The following is a 6,000-nucleotide window of genomic DNA, read 5'->3' as shown; positions in this document are numbered from 1 at the left end:
CCTTGAAAGAAAACATTATGAAAATGATATATAGGTGGTACATGACCCCAGTCAAGCTAGCAAAAATATATCACCTGTCAGACAATAAGTGTTGGAAATGTAAGGAAACTGAAGGAATGTTCTTTCACCTCTGGTGGACTTGCCCTAGGGTTAAGGCCTTCTGGGAAATGATATATAATGAGTTGAAAAAGGTATTTAAGTATACCTTCCCTAAGAAACCAGAGGCCTTCCTTTTGGGCATTGTTGGCCAGAGGGTGCTAAAGAATGATCGAACATTTTTTATGTATGCAACAACAGCAGCAAGGATACTTGTAGCTAAATATTGGAAAACTCAAGATTTGCCCACGCTGGAAGAATGGCAGATGCAACTGATGGACTACATGGAGCTGGCAGAAATGACTGGCAGAATCCAAGACCTGGGAGAAGAAGCAGTGGAGGAGGACTGGAAGAAATTCAAGGATTATTTACAAAAACACTGTAAACTATATGAGTGTTAAGAAGGATGAGAGATTTGAAAATAACAGGGCACCATTAAGCTAGTTGAAAAGATTATGAGAATGAGTGAATTGTATAAGAATAATAAACTTTGAATAAATATTATGTCAAAATTAGGTATTTAAGATATAGATAAAATTTTCAAAGTTAGGGACAAAATATTGAAAATGTGTATAATAAGAATGGAAATAAGGTGATAAATTGCTGGCTAAAGTTTTATTAATGTGGAATGCAGGAGCGGGAGATGTGAGGAAGTCCAAAAACGAAGAAAAGTTGGTCATTACATGATGCTAAATTTTATGTTTGTTTTTTCTTTTTGTTTGTTTTTTGCTTATGCTGTCTTTTCTCTTCATTGTATTAAAAAAAAACCCTTAATAAAAATTAAAAAAAACAAAAATGCAAAATAAATAGCGAAAACAGACAGACCTCAGTGTAATACTCAAATTGGAAGTGTGGCACTCAAATGGGAAGTGTGACACTCAAAACGGAGCACGTTCAGCTTCCAAAAAAAGTTCGCAAACCAGAACACTTACTTCCAGATTTGCAGTGTTTGGGTTCCAAGTTGTTTGAGTACCAAGGCATTTGAGAACCAAGTTACCACTGTACTGTGGTTTTCAAACTTGTTCATGTCATGGAACTGTTTCTATATATATATTTAACACCTGTGCTTTTTACTACAGAATCCCTGCACATTCCAGAGAATTCTGGGAGAGAATTGTGGTGTTTGCTTGGTTCAGAGCAGGGCAGGAATAGTGAACCTGTGGCCCTCCAGATGCTTCTGGACAACAACAACCTTCATCATCCCCAACTGTTGCTGATGAGAGATGGTAGCCAACAACATCTGGAGGGTGTCAGGTCCTCCAGCCCTGATGCAGGGGATTCTCACTGAAGCCCAGTATAAACTGAGAGTGTGACCTAAAACACACCTGGCCCTCCTCTGTGGTTGCCATTTCGGTATTCTTATGAGATCAATAATGCCAGAAGTGTCACCTCCATTGCTAATTTTTCAAATGAAGAAAGCCCTGGGAAGTTTCCAAGGACAAGTCAGATGTAGCCAATACTGAATTGAGTACCCAACCAGCTGCCTGGTTGGGTGTAAGGCAGCGTTCTGCATCCCTGGCAACCCTAGGGATACTGGCGCAAGCCCTGGCTGAAATTACTCAAGTTTCATGCAGTTAAAGTGAACTACTGAATACATAATCCTAGCTAGAGGATATGCAAATCCATGAGCTACTTTCAGCTGTTCCATGGCATTAATGTAAAAATGCAACTAAAAATCATGCTGCATCTACCACAGCACATTGCAATTAAAAATCAGTAAGAGATATGCCAAAACCCCCAGCAATTTTCAAGAGGTCCACGGAAGAGAAAAATGGGAACGACTGCCATAAATCATCATAATATAAAACAGAACAGACGAAATGATATAACAAATGTGGTGAGAAATAAAGGAAAATTAAACATAAATCAATAAAACCAACTTAATTAAAACCTGGCAGCCGAGCCAACAAATGACATAATTACTTAGTTTGCCGAGCCAACAAATGACATAATTACTTAGTTTGAGTATTCCAGTATCCCTGCCAAGAAAACTCCATGGACAAAGACAACAGGCATATAAAAGTTATGACGCTGGAAGATGAGCCCCTCAGGTCGGAAGGCGTCCAACATGCTACTGGGGAAGAGCGGAGGGCAAGTACAAGTAGATCCAGAGCTGATGAAGCGGCTGGGCCAAAGCCGAAAGGACGCTCAGTTGCGGATATGCCTGGAAGCGAAAGGAAAGTCCAATGCTGTAAAGAAAAATATTGCATAGGAACCTGGAATGTAAGAACCATGAACATGGGTAAGTTGGAGGTGGTCAAAAATGAGATGGCAAGAATAAATATTGACATCCTGGGCATCAGTGAACTAATATAGACGGGAATGGGTGAATTCAGTTCGGATGACCATCATATCTACTACTGTGGGCAAGAAACCCGTAAAAGAAATGGAGTGGCCCTCATAGTCAACAAAAGAGTGGCAAAAGCTGTACTGGGATGCAATCTCAAAAATGATAGAATGATCTCGATACGAATCCAAGGCAGACCTTTTAACATCACAGTAATCCAAGTTTATGCACCAACTACTGGTGCTGAAGAAACTGAAATTGACCAATTCTATGAAGACTTACAACACCTTATAGAAGTGACACCAAAGAAGGATGTTCTTCTCATTATAGGGGATTGGAATGCTAAAGTAGGGAGTCAAGAGATAAAAGGAACAACTGGCAAGTTTGGCCTTGGAGATCAAAACGAAGCAGGGCAAAGGCTAATAAAGTTCTGTCAAGAGAACAAGCTGGTCATCACAAACACGCTTTTCCAACAACACAAGAGACGACTCTACACATGGACATCACCAGATGGGCAGCATCGAAATCAGATTGATTATATTCTCTGCAGCCAAAGATGGAGAAGCTCTATACAGTCAGCAAAAACAAGACCTGCAGCTGACTGTGGCTCAGATCATCAGCTTCTTATAGCAGAATTCAAGCTTAAACTGAAGAAAGTAGGAAAAACCACTGGGCCGGTAAGATACAATCTAAGTCAAATCCCTTATGAATACACAGTGGAAGTGAGGAACAGGTTTAAGGATTTAGATTTGGTGGACAGAGTGCCTGAAGAACTATGGATGGAGGCTCGTAACATTATACAGGAGGCAGCAACGAAAACCATCCCAATGAAAAGGAAATGCAAGAAAGCAAAGTGGCTGTCCAATGAGGCCTTACAAATAGCGGGGGAGAGAAGGCAAGCAAAATGCAAGGGAGATCGTGAAACATACAGGGAATTGAATGCAGATTTCCAAAGAATAGCAAGGAGAGACAAGAAGACCTTCTTAAACAAGCAATACAAAGAAATAGAGGAAAGCAATAGAATGGGAAGAACCAGAGATCTGTTCAAAAAAATTGGAGATATGAAAGGAACATTTCGTACAAAGATTTCCATAATAAAGGACAAAAGTGGAAAGGACCTAACAGAAGCAGAAGACATCAAGAAGAGGTGGCAAGAATACACAGAGGAATTATACCAGAAAGAAACGGATGTCTCATATACCCCAGGTAGTGTGGTTGCTGACCTTGAGCCAGACATCCTGGAGAGTGAAGTCAAATGGGCCTTAGAAAGCACTGCAAATAACAAGGCCAGTGGAAGTGATGGTATTCCAGCTGAACTATTTAAAATTTTAAAAGATGATGCTGTTAAGGTGCTACACTCAATATGCCAGCAAGTTTGGAAAACTCAGCAGTGGCGAGAAGATTGGAGAAGATCAGTCTACATCCCAATCCCAAAGAAGGGCAGTGCCAAAGAATGCTCCAACTATCGCACAATTGCACTAATTTCTCACGCTAGCAAGGTTATGCTTAAAATTCTACAAGGAAGGCTCAAGCAGTATGTGGACCAAGAACTCCCAGAAGTGCAAGCTGGATTTAGAAGAGGCAGAGGAACCAGAGACCAAATTGCAAACATGCGCTGGATAATGGAGAAAGCTAGAGAGTTCCAGAAAGACATTTACTTCTGCTTCATTGACTATGCAAAAGCCTTTGACTGTGTCGACCATGGCAAACTATGGCAAGTTCTTAAAGAAATGGGAGTGCCTGATCACCTCATCTGTCTCCTGAGAAATCTCTATGTGGGACAAGAAGCTACAGTTAGAACTGGATATGGAACAACTGACTGGTTCAAAATTGGGAAAGGAGTACGACAAGGCTGCATTTTGTCTCCCTGCTTATTTAACTTATATGCAGAATTCATCATGCGAAAGGCTGGGCTGGATGAATCCCTAGCCGGAATTAAGATTGCCGGAAGAAATATCAACAACCTCAGATATGCAGATGACACAACCTTGATGGCAGAAAGTGAGGAGGAATTAAAGAACCTTTTATTGAGGGTGAAAGAGGAGAGTGCAAAATATGGTCTGAAGCTCAACATCAAAAAAACGAAGATCATGGCTACTGGTCCCATCACCTCCTGGCAAATAGAAGGGGAAGAAATGGAGGCAGTGAGAGATTTTACTTTCTTGGGCTCCATGATCACTGCAGATGGTGACAGCAGCCACGAAATTAAAAGACGCCTGCTTCTTGGGAGAAGGGCAATGACAGGCCTAGACAGCATCTTGAGAAGTAGAGACATCACCTTGCCAACAAAGGTCCGTATAGTTAAAGCTATGGTTTTCCCAGTAGTGATGTATGGAAGTGAGAGCTGGACCGTAAAGAAGGCTGATCGCCGAAGAATTGATGCTTTTGAATTATGGTGCTGGAGGAGACTCTTGAGAGTCCCATGGACTGCAAGAAGATCAAACCTCTCCATTCTGAAGGAAATCAGCCCTGAGTGCTCACTGGAAGGACAGATTGTGAAGCTGAGGCTCCAGTACTTTGGCCACCTCATGAGAAGAGAAGACTCCCTGGAGAAGACCCTGATGTTGGGAAAGATGGAGGGCACAAGGAGAAGGGGGCGACAGAGGACGAGATGGTTGGATAGTGTTTTCGAGGTTACCAGCATGAGTCTGACCAAGCTGCGGGGGGCAGTGGAGGACAGGAGTGCCTGGCGTTCTCTGGTCCATGGGGTCACGAAGAGTCGGACACGACTAAACGACTAAACAACAACAACAACAACAACAACTTAGTTTGAATCAGAGGTTGGCAACCTAAGGCCCATGGGCCAGAAGTGGCCCATGAGGTTCTCTTAACTGACCCATGAGCTGCCCCCAAACCGAGCCGCTCACTTGGCAAGTCCCCGCCGCTGCGCTAAACCAGCATGGCGTGGTGCGGGGGCTCTCTTTTGCGGCTCCAGAAATTGCTTCTGCGCATGCCCAGATGCTGGAAATCGTATCTGCACATGTTCGCAGTGCCAGAAATCGTTTCTGTGCATGCCCAGATGACGGAAATTGCTTCTCCGCAGGCACGATTTTTGGCATCTGGGCATGCGCAGAAGCGATTTACGGCCCTGCGGACATGTGCAGACGCGATTTCCAGCACTGCACTGGCTCGGCCCACGGAGGATCTCTACGGGAGTGATCCAACCCCTGCCCAGTAAGCCTTGCCAACCCCTGGTTTGAATGAAGTAATTGTGTCCCTAGATTTAAAATGGCATTGTATTAGTTTTCAGATTTAGTTTCTGTAAGCAACAATTAACCATGATAAAATGTACAAACATAATATCAAAATAACTGAAACTTATAATCCAAGTTTTGCGAAAGTGTTACACAGTTTAGCTCATGCCCTGGCTAGTGCTGTTAAGAAAGTAGCAACTCTTTTCAGTAACTTCTGGATAGCCTTGTTAAAGCAAAATAAGCCTAACTTTTGACACATTGGCTAATTGGAACAATTTTCAACTGAACCAGCAAGATATTTGAAGTGTAACTATTATCTGTGTAGTATTGGCATTGTTGATACAATGATGCTTTAGACCAGGCATATTTGGACTGTGTACACATTCCCATCTATTCTGCATCCAGCATGCTTCCACCATTGCC

The sequence above is a fragment of the Podarcis cretensis genome (genome assembly GCF_951804945.1).
Source record: "Podarcis cretensis genome assembly, chromosome: 1".
Classification (NCBI taxonomy): Eukaryota; Metazoa; Chordata; class Lepidosauria; order Squamata; family Lacertidae; genus Podarcis; species Podarcis cretensis.
This window is presented reverse-complemented; position numbering follows the sequence as displayed.